This window comes from Ambystoma mexicanum, chromosome 4q (genome assembly GCF_040938575.1).
Source record: "Ambystoma mexicanum isolate Mex_15411 chromosome 4q, UKY_AmexF1_1, whole genome shotgun sequence".
Taxonomy (NCBI): domain Eukaryota; kingdom Metazoa; phylum Chordata; class Amphibia; order Caudata; family Ambystomatidae; genus Ambystoma; species Ambystoma mexicanum.
Window position 1 is genome coordinate 491,527,368 of NC_090928.1, and position 14,217 is coordinate 491,541,584.

The window sequence follows — 14,217 nt, forward strand, 5'->3', positions numbered from 1 at the left end:
TCTAAGCCATGCTCAGCAACATTTACGCGCACCTCATACCCAACACGTAATATGCCTTACGACACATCCTCCCCGTTCATTATCCTAAGAAAAAACATTCCTTATAATGCTCCAACCTTACATAACGTGTGGCCAGCACGAAATGTAGCCATTTCCACCAACTCCAACACCTTACATCCCAAAATGGTTCTCCCATCACATCACTGAAATATGCAGGCCCCAAACTACATGCCACCCACTAAAACATTGTTATAAAGTGGGTAAAACGCCAAATGTCTTATTGAACCACAAAGCAATCAAACACAACTCCTCAACCTGAGTATCCAAAACCAATCCGCTCCGGAAGCCCCAACCCACGAGAGCTAAAAATAACAAAACAGAGCATCCACCAATCCCAAGTTGCCCCTTGGGAAATGGGCCTGCCACACCCATAACATACCCCAAAATGAACACACTAACATTCTAACCCCTTCACGCACCAACACCACCCGTCCCGAGCTACCCCTCAGGACAACGGACCTGCCACGTCCGAGTACACTCCCGCTCAACCCAGAGCAACTACCCGCTACCTACTGAAGGGCCCGGCCACCCTCACGCACAATTCCTACCTAGTACCAACCAAAAACTTTCCAGAAGTTAAACACCACAAATCCCTACCACCACTAACTCTTGAACTCCCTTGGCCCCAAGCTATTACTAGAACACCTAACACATCCTTGGCCCCAAGCCATTGCCAAAAATTCCACAAGCACACCACATGCCCTCCAAGCTGACGCCAAATGTGCCACAAGCACACCACCAATAGCGGCCTCATCCACACCACAAATAGCACTCCTCAGCCCCCGTCAATAGCAATATGGCCACTGTCATGGTCCTCTATCCACTAAAAAGGACACCACCTGCACTGGCGCCCAACTAAGAGTCACCTACACCTAAACTCTTAACACAGTAGAAGCTCAAAACTACCACACGCAACGGAAGCACCACAGGTAATGCACTCACCACTGTTCCACAAGCATGCACAAGTTAACCACCCCTTAATGGTCACACACCTTTGAACATGAATGGAATACCATCCCAAAACACCCCAACCGTAAGAACTCCCTGGGGATTGGGAAAACAAAACCATGCAAAAGTTCCCAATGAACACGAGCTTGTGTTCCTCCCACTGTGAAATAAACATGTCAATTTGAATTTAAAGTCCATCGAACAGTTGAACCACCCCCAAAAAGTCCAACCTGTAAAAGAAAATTGCATGGTACAACAAATTCCGAAAACGCTCAGCTAACGTCCATGCTGAAAAATGTTAATACATTTTTTTCCAGAGTCCATCCTGTAAGAACTAAAAGACAAAATTCCCATAAACCTGAACCCATGCATCATTAAACAAGTACTACAACCCATGACATCAACGTACAAGGAACACCCCTTGTTGCAAAACACATTGGATGAATCCCACCTGCAAGGGAAAATCATCATGTTAATTACCATTACATTGCAGAAAACAAAATTCAAACATCACAGGACCACTACACATACCATTCCAGAGATATTCATCCACACCATACGCACCACACGGCCCACACAAGGACACAACAGAGGCCACGAGCGCTACCCACTCACACGCACTCACACTGGCCTCAACAACACATAATAACTCAACCCTCACTCAAGGTGAGTCCCTTTAGATCCATGTAAAAATTATACAAATCCGGATCAAAAGCCTTGAGGCTAGCCAACAAGCAACTACATCCGCCGCAAAAATCCTCCTTGCTGCAACCTTCAGCTCCACACGACCGACATCCCCTTTCACATGTCCTCTTTGGACACACACAGTACCTTTCTCCAGTGTCCCAGTCCACACACCTCTTCCGCGAAGGGTGGCTGCAACCCTCCTGCCTCTCCATTTCGACTCTGCTCACAGGAGTCTCACATTGACACCCGCTGTGTAACTCTCCTACAGACACTAGAAAAGCAAGTGCCTGGGCATCCATCGACCTGCTGGAGGGAGACAGAACATTGATGACACCAACAGCTGTAGACAGTGTCTCCCCATTCCCCATGATCACCGTCCTGTTCGCCATGAGGAATCAAATACAGTCCAATGCGTACGACGCCCTGTCTCTCTTCCTACCAACGGTCGCGCACAGCAGCTCCTCCTAGTGGACGGAGGGGCACACGACCTCGGAGGAACCAACGCTGTCAACATCAACGGCCTGGCGAAACAGCAGCTCAACTGCCCCCGACACCTCCAGACACAAGGGTCTTCAGCGCCCCAGTCCCGCACACCCAGGCTGCTGCTGACCGAACAGCCCACGAGAACTAAGGGCCCCAAACGTCTCCGAGCACCAAGACAGCACAGCTTTCCCCCGTAAGGACCAGGGGCACAGGGCACAGATCCTCCCAAACAGTCACCGGAGGCTCCAAGTCACCGGATACACCTGGCTGCTCCCACGTCGGCCTTAACCAGCCGAACCCCGGAAGGAGCAGGACCGGGACCCACGAACTGGGGAGCGCCGCACTGGACAGCAAACCTCAAGCTCCATTAGCTGCCCCCTCCGCAGCAGCAAAATCACATCCTCGTCGCCAGTGATGTAATTTAAGATTACACGGTCCGACACAGAGGTAAGTAATGTATGGTAAGTTTATTACTTGTTACAGCGCCATCCTCAATCACGTTAGATGGTAAGAAAGCGAGCGACACCGGCACATCCCACCCGGCCGCAATAGTTAGCCCCAACTGTCAAATACAGAACGTAGAGCTGAACTCATACACTGCACATTCTAAGCCATGCTCAGCAACATTCACGCGCACCTCATACCCAACACGTAATATGCATTACGACAAATAGCTTGCCATTCTCACATGGTGATTTGGTTTATCTCTGGCCAGAAATGACCCTGCAGTGACTGCCAGGATACAGAAGCATCTTCTCTGTTCAAGCATCATGTCATGTCAGCGGTACAAAGCTCCTGTAATGTCGTTACCTCTGATCTCATTATTATGGTAATGACTATTTTTGATAGTTGAAAGAGCCGACAGATTTTTGGTGTAGAATTTTAACAGGTATGGCTACAGTAACTACATGTATGAATGCAATGAACCATGGAATGTGAATGCCATCTGTCCTTTTGCTAAAGACAATTCGTTTGATCTCTTTAAAAAGAAAAAGGACGCTGTTTTGTTTCCCAATTTGTTGCAACATCTGAAAGTTCAGGGGGTTGTGAACCTTTCGTAGGAAAGCTGCCAGAAGCACCTGCCAAGTACACCAGGAACGCAGTCTGAAACAATGGCGCACGTGCTGGTTAACCGTTGCCATGGGGACAGTTATGGTTCACCAACGGCGAGGCTTTGAGCCCCACAGTGGCTTTGTCAGAAGGAGACATGCGCCAGCTGTTACTGAATGAGCATTGTCGAGGACCAGCAGCGGGAAACCCCAAAGAGCAGACAAGCTTGGACCAGTGTAATATCGTGCTGCGCCTTCACAGCTGGAGCTCATTCTGAGCATAACAACGTCTCTCTCACAAAACACCAATATCGTGACATGTAAAAAGAACAATGTAAACCTCATGTAAAGCAGGCTCGGACTGGCCTGTAAAACAGCAGGGCAATGCCCAAACCAAAAACGAACAATGCTAGCGTGGGCCAGTTTTTGTTGGTCGAAGTGGGCTACTTTTTGGGCCAATGTGGGCCAGTTTGATAAGTTAGTTCACTATACGGCTAGTAGTTTTGACCAGTGTTGCTACGTAAATAGTCTTTAAGTTGCACAATTGCTTTGTTTATGTATCCACATGTGGCATAGCTGAGGCCGTGATGTCTGCCCCTCATTACAGTTAACTCGCTTCGAAGGCAAACATGAGCACTTTGGTGGGGGGGGAGGGTGTAGGGTGGGCAGCAAAGAAACATTCACTCCAACCAGATGTGCTGTTAGGAAGCGCCGACGGACAGCGTTACTTGCCGGTATTGCTTTCATGGCAGGAAAGGGATTAAAGCACACACATCTAGAGGAGACGCAGGAACGGCTGGAAAACCCGGAGACTCCACGCTCTTCCCCAGAGACCGGGAGAAGAGCGTAGAAATCTGGAGTCTCCGGGTAAAACCCAGAGGTTAGGCAGGTATGCATCAGGGTCGGACTGGGGCATAAAAGCGTCTCAGGCACCAATGAAAAATGGGCCACAGTTGCAAATGGCAATTCATTCCTTTTGTGGTGGACTGTTTCAATAGTACCCAAGGTTTTTTTTTAATAAAATGTGATGCAAATTGTGAGGTATTCGAGAGATTTCATTATCACGGTGATAATGCACTCCGTTTACATACACGTTCACAATTGAATATATATATATATATATATTTGTGATGGATCCTTTAATATGTTTTTACATTACATATTACATTATTACAATCCTGTTAGTTTATTAAACACATACAACCAGCTTAACTATTTTGCAATGTGTGAGCGTGACCTTGCGAATGTGTGGGCGGGGCATTCTGGTGACGTAGATCTCCGGCTTTTTCATTTTGGAATGTAGGCAGGTATGCCCTCATGTAAAGTGTACATGCGTATGATACACCGAAGCTCATGCGTGCCATGTCTATGCCGATGGGAAGAGTTTATTTTCATGCAAGTTGCTCAGATTTCCTGCACTAGCAGGAACCCCGTGCGGGAACCCCGTGCGGTCTGTGGAAATTAATCGGACGGTGGTGGCTGCCACTGCAAATCTCTGTCATGTGCAGGCAGCAAACAGCACCTGTGTTCACTGTGTGCAGAGTGACACTAGCATGGAATCACGCGGATACTGGGGATCGAAGTCTTGCACTGCCCTAATGCTTTGAATTCCAGGTAAGGCAATGCAATGTGTGGAGATGGAGCAGAATTGCTGGGAGGGCAGAGTGGGCAGATATGCATTCCGTCATGTTCTTTCCATCAATTAAACTGGGCTTAAAAGAGCGATGCTGTCAGTGGCTGGCAATGCCGACAATATCAAGTGTCCACCACCCTTCAGAGAAACACTTGATCTGGCCCATATGCATGTAATGTTTGTAGGTGTGAGCTCAAATATCATGGCATGGACTGGCCAACCTGAAATCCTTCTGGAGGACTGCAGGTACACGTGTTAGATGCAAGGAAGAGGGGATGGAACTTGACAGACGTGCTTGGTGATAGAGATGTAATACGACGGAGTCAGGGACGTCATTTCACCAAAATGCCTCGGGTAGCGGAAGTGACATCATATGACCCTTGACCTCTGATGGCATTACAGGAAGTTATGTAATCTGACCTCACACCGAAGTGACATCACGGGACGCGATGGAATATGACAGTTTACCCCTTCACAGAACAGGAAGTGACATCACATAGCATTGGTTCTAAGTACGCTATGAAAAATATGGTAAGAATATAACTGCAACGTGATAAATATTTTATACAAGAATGGATCACCATATGTATCAGCAGAAAAAAATATGCTATAACTGCAACTTGCGAAAAGCAAAATATAAAGTCTGAAATGGATGCTTATTTTACTCTAAATGTTTTTGGGAGAATTTTGTCTGCATTTTGAATTTGAGGTGTTTAAGAATAGACTAAATCAGTGACTCACCCCGTGAAGTGTGCCTGAAATAAACCTTTAATGAGTCTAGCAATTATTGTATAGAATTCCAGAAAGACAAATGATTTGTAATTCCTATTCTTTCTTATTTAGGGTCACAGCTCAAAGTGTTAAACTTGTGGAACCCCCAGGTTTATTTATTTATTTATTTATTTTTTTAACAAGCCTGAACAAGAAAGCCATACACTCCAGAAACAAAGTGTCACATGGCATTGGCCACAACCCAGGAGCTTCAATTTGTAAAAAAAAAAGAAAACATGTTTTTACATTTTTTGGGGGTAGCAAGGGAGACCACAGGTGTAGCAAGGGAGACCTCAGGGGTAGCAAGGGAGACCCCTGGCGACCCCTAAATGATGTCCCTGGACAGGGTACCTCTGAATTGGGAACCCAGAAAAGCTTGCCATGTCACTGATTTCAGCCGACATCTGCCCTGTTAGTATGTCCCCAGGGCACCCCTTCACTTACATGCAGGCGTGTCATCTATTCCCATGGCCTGCTCTCAGGTGCCAGCCCAGCAACTGATTTGCTGATTTCTTAGCAGCTGATGAAGCCACATGGATGGTCTTCTTGCCAAGCCCATCTCCCCTTTTTATCCTCAGACTCTGGTGGAAGAGGACTTGCAATGGTGCGCATTGTCACACGTGTACGTTCTCAATGTAGCAATGTAACCATGATGCAGACTCTTTGAGTGAGTGGAGGCCATGTGACTAGTGCATCACCTTCATGGAAATGTGGAGAATAAGCTTTTCGTTCCTTGCATTTGATATTTTACTGCGGCCAACAGCGCGATGTATTTTTAATATGCAAAATGTGTTGATTTTTGTTTCCATTTCTCTTTCAGAATGAAGCATAATAAAATTTGTTATAAAGATTTCTTATATTCAGTAAGTTCCTTTGTAAACCAGCATTATGTGAGAGTACTGGTACAGCTCTTAAAAGGCTACATTGCAGAAAACATTGTGCATTTGCTGCATTTGCGTAGAAATGGGACTCCAATTTCGTCTAGAGAAGTAGTCATCTACTGCCAAATTGCAACCTAGGGTCAAATCATAGCTTCCCAACTTGACTAAATTGTGTTATTTTGGGCAAATCACTTTACATTTCTACGCCTTATATGTGATAGCTATTAAAGTTGAAATGACATGGAATCATTTCTAATATGAATGTGAACAAAGACCATTTTTAGGCGGCACACCACTCTATACAAAGTCACTCATGGCATGCATGGCTTTTTCCTAGAAACCGTGAGCAAATCCTATACTACACTATTTGGGGAATTGGGGAGATTGCCTGCGTCTCCAATAGACAGCAACAATGTCTAAAGTATATGAGACACAGGGGAGTGGGCAAATAACTACGCGGGGTCTACGGTAGTAAGTGTGAGTCCACCTGAAGTCTGACTCTAGTGCCCTTACAGGTCACCTGCTTCGCTAAGACATGCCAATGTCCCCTTTCACTCTACTCTCTTCTGTGTCTAGTGCTCACCATTTAATCTGCGATATCCTTTCATTCACCAGACTGATGGCAACAGGTACGTATATAACCATGATACACTGTTTTTGGTTTCAGGTTCGGACCTGATAAGAGGTGCACATACTGTAGCCAGTATATCCACCCATGTTACCACGGTATGCAAGTCAGAATATATGTATTGGCAACAAATGTGTTTGCCTCCTGCATGTAAATGATTATTTAACTGCACACGAAAGGCACAAGAGTGAGTCTCCGGGTGGACTCGCTTGGGGCACATTTAACATTATTGCCTTTTAGCAGAAAGGTTTTGCTGATTACTGTTAATGGCCTGTTAATATTGGTTGTCTGTTGTATCCTTACTATAGCCTTGAAGAAGACCTACTATTTGGTCAAAACACGAGTTGGCTGTCCCATGACAATGCTTTAAGTTGCTTATTCTTTCTTCACAATTTTGGAACATTCTAGTTTTATGATTTTTGTTGTCTATTACACCTCCATGCGCGTAGTTGCCCTCCATGCGCGTAGTTGCCTTTCGTACTATTTCGTAGTATATGTTGCTTTCTGCCTTCAGGCTGAGCAAGAAAAGGGATGCCAATCATTTCTACCTAAAGCACATTAGATATATGTGGGTGGGAGTGCTAGTATCAGATTTACTTACTCTTGACACAATTTTTTATCTTTCAAACTGTTGTAGGAGAAGTTGGAAAAAACCTGGAATCAGCAGACGCCCGTTCCAACCCCAGCTTCCTCATATTGACACAACTGTGTGATTCTGCGAAAAATCAATGTGCAAGTCAGTGCCTTTGCCCACGTATCCGGCAGAGCTGGCATGGAGGAAGCAGTGAATACTATAAGCGGTAAGTGCTGTCTAAAAACTGAAACGCCATGCCATTCTGGTCTGCCGGAAGGTTTTAGGGGGGGTTGCACAGATTGCTGTGTTGGCTACGCTGACATCTGATAAGTTAATTTCAGGCTCACTGATATAGAGCAAGAATTGTATTTGCGGCACCATGGACACTTAGTGTGCGTTGCCAGGGGTTGCCACTCTGTACATGTGTAAGGTTGAGATCCCCAACTTTGGCACAAAGCTGAATAATTTTCATTAGGACACACCGCCGCACTTCACATGTCTTGCTGCGTTTGTAATGCTGGAGGCTCCCACACCTTCTTAATCTCATTTAAAATGCGACGTAAGGCCGGTAACGACTATTCATTGTTTTCGTCACTGGAGCAGATTATTGTGGTGTGTTCAGTCTGGGTTCCATCTCCTACTGGGATAGTTATCTCAGACTGGGAAATCTCTGCAGGCAACTGCGATGTCACCAAGCAATCTCACAGTCGCCTGGAGAGTTTCAGCAGTCTGGTATGGTCCAGCACAATGACCACAGTGCACCAGTGCCCCTACTCACAAGCCATCTGCATGAGGAAGGAGGAATCCTACATTTTGCTGACCTAAAGAAGGAGCACGTTTTTCTTTCAGATCATTGACAGTGATTTTACAGTTAAAAATACACATTTCTACTGTACATTAGTACATGGACTGCAAAATTGACTGTCCAGCAGGCAATCCTAAACCACAGCCTACAACCACTGAGAACTGTCGAGAACAAGGCTAAGAGTGTAACACCATTTTCTTCCCTTCACTTCCACTTGTTCCCTCATTCCCACACCTTTCCCCTCCTCTTGCAGCCTTCTGGGGGTGGGTCAAGACTGACATGCAGTGGGAGGGGAAAGGAGGAGAAGGATTGAACGAGCTTAGGGGTTGAGAAGAGAAATGATGTGGGAAGGAAACATGTGGATGAAGAACGAGGGTGGTATGAAGGAATGAAGGCGTGGGATCAATAAAGATAGGGGAATTCCTCCCCATCCTTTCTACTGGTACGGCAAGGGGGTACTGGACGCATTTCCCTTCCTTCCTCTCACCCATCTCTCCACTCTTTCCTACCACCTTCCGGATGATACCACACCCATCGTTCACACTGCAATAACCCTGTCTGCTTAATCCATCCAACAGCATGGCCAGACTTGATTCAGGCCCTGTGCATTTTTGGAAGGAGGGGAGAGGCAGATTGTGGCATCACAGAACATTATTTTCCTTTTTTGTAGATTAATGAGCTCGTTTTTGCTTGGTCGCGTGATCTATGTCTTGACTGAATGACCATTATTGAGTCAACTTGTCAATTCAGGTTTCTGCAGAGACATAAGGAGCCTTCTGTGTAGGTGGGCTTTTAGCTGAAAGGAATCTGATTCCAAGTGAGGTTGTCATAGGGCTCCTCTGTCCAATATACCTTTTAATATTCATGTTGATGTTGACATATCCCATACATGTAATCTAGTCTTGTGACTTATTTGTAAGTACATAATATTGGGCCGGAATGTATTTCCTTGCATACTTGCATGGTCATTTTATTACAAGTGTACATTTCATTCAGGGGACCGCCAACATTAGTACCTATGGGATGTTGGGTCCCCAGCATGCAAAAGTCAACGTTTGTAAAATGGAATGCAAAAGAAAAGTCTAAAATCAGGTAGAGTCACAAATTTGCATTGGGTTTGTACTCTGTTTTGTCAAAAGTGTAAAGGCTGCCCCACATTTGCGCTTGGAAGACATTATTTACAATGGATTCCTATGTAATCTGCCTACTCTTAGAGCCAAATGAAGTCCTCCATTAGTGTAACTCCAGCATGATGAAAAAAGCATGCTGTTGTTAAACTATGTGCTTATTGGAACGGAGCAGGCTTCCTACCCCTGTTCTGCTTTCAAAATTAAAGAAAGCCCTCTAAAACAAGCAAGTAAGGCATACACTGCTTTACACCTCGGTTGTATGCCTTGCTTTACTGCTCTGATGCCTTTGAAATGACCCAAAATGTGTGTATCATCCACTTATAAGTCACTTATAGAGAAGCATGTTTGCAGAACTAGTGGATATTATGACTCACCCCAGAGTGTGTGGGTACTAGGCATTTGTAGCATGTATGCATTGCATCCTGTCCTCAGTCTCCTCTACACCACTCCCTTCTCCCTCACCTGCTCTCACGCCTCCCTTGGCCCACTCTCCCCTTCCATACTATTCTCTCCTTTCTCGCCAATATCACCGGATGAGATCTCTAGACAAGTCCTCTCTATGAAAGTCTCTTCCAAATAGGTACTCCCTGCTCCTCGATAACTATCAAGGACAACATTGCCTCCCTTGCTCCAGCCTTGACTGATTTCTGCAATCACTCCTTCGCCACTGGCTCCTTCCCAATATTCCTCAAGCACTCCCTTGTGCACCCTCTCCTCAGAAATCCGTTGGCCGACCCCTCCTGCCCTGCTATCTACCGGCCAATCTCCCTTACTCCCCTTCCTGGGCACACTCTTGAAGAAGCTGGTCATCTCCAAGCTGATCCACCACACTGAATCTGTTGGTTGTTCCCACGACCACCAGTCTATCTTCAGAGCAGCCAGAGGCACGGAAACTGCACTCCTGAACACACGTGAAGACTTGCTCTCAAATCTCAATTCCAACCCTCCTTCCATTCTCATCCTTCTTGACCTTTCCTCTGCATTTTGATATGGTCAATCATGCCATCCTTATACATTAGATCTGTGATTCCCTTGGCATCACGGACCTGGCACTGGGCTGGTTGACCTCCTTCTTCTCTAACCGGCCATCCCAAGTTGAACTGGGCCCTTTTCTCTCCTCCATTACGCTCTCCACCTGCGGCATCCCTCAGGCTCTATTCTCTCGCCATAGCTCTTCAACATCTACCTTGCTCTTTTAGCCCATTTGTTCTCTGCCTTCTCTCCTCACTCCTAGTGTTATGCAGACGACATGCAGCTCTTCTTCAAGTTTTCCTCCACTACCTCCTCTTCTTCCTCTCTCATTCCTGACTTGTATTCACGCATGGTGTGCTGCTAACAATGTCTGCCTTAATGCCAGTAAGACTGAGATCCTTCTCATTGGGACCCCAGCTCCCTCCTTCCCTCCTACTCTATGGCCGCCCTCCATGGGTCCCCTTGTCCCCCCCTCTTTTGAGTCAAAAAAGCATGGTGTTATCTTCAACTCCTCTCTCTCTCCTTCTCTCCTCACAACATGGACCTTGCCAAGAAGGCCCACTTTCAGCTGCACCTCCTCAGAGGCATTCTCCCTTTCATCATCTTCCTCAAGAAACTCAATGACTCCAGAGCCCTGGTCCTCTCTAAGCTGAACTACTGCAACAGCCTCTTCCTCAATCTGCCTAAATCCTCCCTTCGCCCCCTTCAACTAATCCAGAATAGGGCTGCAAGACTTTTCTTTGGCCTCAATCCCAGGGACCGCTTCTCTCCAGCCTTAAAATCTTTACAATGGCTCCCGGTTGCTGCGAGAATCAAATTGAAGACCCTCTGCATCATCCACAAGGCTTTCTGTGCCTGGGACCCTGCTACATCCAACATTCTCCCCCTAAATACCCCCAGCTAGAGCCCTTCGGTCTTCTAGCTCCAACTCTCTGCAGATCAGCAGGAGCCTGCCTCTGAATGGCCTCCCTGCCCCTCTCAGACTTGAGCCAGATCTCCTTAAGTTCCGGAAGCTTCTCAAGACCCTCCCTTTCTCTTCTTCCATCCCTCCCCTCCTCCCCTGCTAATGTCCCTTTCTGACGCATTTGACTGGCTACCTAGCTCCTTCTGATTCATACAGGGCACCGAGCCCTCCTCAGCGAGTCTAACCCAGTACCTCGGTCTACCCTAACCTCCAACCCCCTAACCTGCACTTTCCCTACCAGTCTCCCTCCCCCTGCAACTAGCCTGGCTGGGCCTCTATTGAGCCCATCAACCCGGTCCTCGCACTTAGAATGTGGACCTTCATTCCCCTGCACTCTCTGCAGTCCTCTGGCACTCGTCCGCCTGGCCTGCCTGCAGCACTCGCCTAGCCCAAGGGCCCTCTTCCCCCCTTCCTCTTCCCCACCCAGCGATTGCATGCGCTCCACTTTGACATGCACTTCCTTTCCCTACTTAGCATTAGCGCATTGCGCTCTGACCGGCACTTCCCCCACCTCACCACTCCCCTGCACTTACACGGTCTGAATGACACAAGGCCTAGAAGGAACGTTTTTGTTAGTCTTCATTCCTGCGCCCCCCCCCACCTTTGCTGTATAGGCGCATTATAAATACCCAATAAATAAAAATGTGATTCTGGCCTTCATCTCTGCATACATTTTCCTTGCCTTATCCTTATATTTCTTGTCATGGTATGTAGACTGCAGCCCAATTTGTATGTTGCAAAGTATTACAAAATAATCACCAAATCTAGAAAACCACGTTTATTAATTTCCAATTCGGCCCTCCTCGTGTGCCAACTATGGGTAGAGCATGACACCTTGGATGAAGCAACATTGCTGTGTCTTTTCCTAATATTTCTCAAAAGTTGCTCATTCTTTGTTGTTTATCAGTTTGTGGATTGTGTGGGGTGTGCTTTTATGTATGTCTATGTGTTTGTTTTTATTTGGATATGGTTAACCTGTGGGTGTGTGAATATGTATATATTGTTACATTTGTGTGAACATCTTTGGTTAAGTACGCTGCAAATGGTTGAATCTGTGTGCATGTCTGAATCTCTTTGTAGGATAATCTGTATGTGGCTCAGTAAAAGCGATTGCATCATATTGTCACTTTTATATGGATAAGTCATGCCCAAAAGCTGACTTTACTAATTGGTATTTCAATTAGATCTTTAAAGCACACTTTAACCTCAGAAGCAGTGGGGATTGTACAATACTGTAACATATGACCATTTAAGGAAAGTTTGCAGTATTTCATCAAAAAGGAGATTCATGAAAAATGAAGAGAAATAAAGACAGCATAGCAGTGGTTAAAATAGTGACGAAAGCTTGAGACAGATCAAGGTAAGTACAGAAGGGAACAACAACCTATTGATAGCTTAATTTCCAAACCTGGTAATAGAAAACTAACTTGAACAGATATCCTTGAAGGCTTTTCTAAAGGCTAACAGAGAGGCAAGCAAACAGATCCCAACAGGAAGAAAATTCCACACCCTAGACGCTGCAGCCGAGAATGCCTGGCTGGAATAGTTCACCCCTTTAAATGTGGCAATGATGGGCCTTCTTCAATCAGCACTCCTGGTAACTCCGAGCTCTTCCCACAGCGATGTTTGGTTTATCGGCAAAAGAGGAATGCATGCTCAGAATAAGAGCCTTTTAGATCAGTCAATATATTTTAATTTGAATGCAAATGTTTGGGGGAAGTCAGTGTGTGACAAATTACTTCTTCCTCTCAGGAGTACAAGTGGCTAAACCACCTACTCAGCACTCACACTTCTACAAAATAAGTGATACCAATCATAAAGGTGAAACAGGCAAAAGTAAGAGATGTACCGCCTTGACTTGGTGAAAACACATGAACACCTAAGACAATAGCTATGATCTGATCTCAGAGTTCTCTGCAATGACATCTTGCAACACTAAAATCCCCTATTCTGAATTATTTTGTAACTATGGCTGACCAATTCCCCCTCCACAGACAGAAACATTTACAAACAGATTGTGATGTTATGTTATCTTACATTTGTATAGCGCCTTCTGCCATAGTTTATGGCATCCAAGCACTTTGCCTGTCAGAGAGGAAAAGGAGGATTATGAAGAAATATTCAGTAGTGGTAGGGAGAAGCTAAGTCAGGTAGAAAGTTGGGATGGTGGCAATTAATAGATACAATACCCAGGAAGCCATGAGAAAGAAAAGGTAGAGGAGATACATGTACAATTGGACCAAATTAATTGTGCAACTCAACTGTATTCTATGGCGCTCAGTGCTAAGAGGAGAGATAGCTGGAGAGGATGTGTTCTCTGCATAAGCGGAGTGTGTCTGGAAATTACTCACTGCATGGTGAGCCTAGGCATGTTGAAGCCCTGCCCAAGAAAACACACATGGCAAAGCCCTACTTTTTGTTTTAGTGTTTATAGTTTTGTAAACATTTGTACACGCATTTCAAACCATACGACTCACATTCATCACAAATAACCATTAACAAGATTTCACTAAATTAAGTTCTAAAACCACAACATACATTATAAAATACACATTCTAATTCATACCATTATTTAATTTGTTTTAACCCTAGATATCTACCTCTAAATGCATTTTTATTTGTATTAATCTAG

The 14,217-nt window shown here is 45.5% G+C and overlaps 1 long non-coding RNA gene across 1 annotated transcript in view; it reads left to right on the top strand.

Annotated features, from left to right (window-relative positions):
• The window catches only part of LOC138467798 (uncharacterized), a 330,687-nt gene extending 322,747 nt beyond the window's left edge, over positions 1 to 7,940 (top strand). The window contains exons 3-4 of the long non-coding RNA XR_011268146.1: positions 6,452 to 6,494; positions 7,778 to 7,940. This is a non-coding gene — a long non-coding RNA (uncharacterized lncRNA). The remainder of the gene's footprint in view (positions 1 to 6,451; positions 6,495 to 7,777) is intronic.
• The last annotated feature ends 6,277 nt before the right edge of the window (positions 7,941 to 14,217 follow it).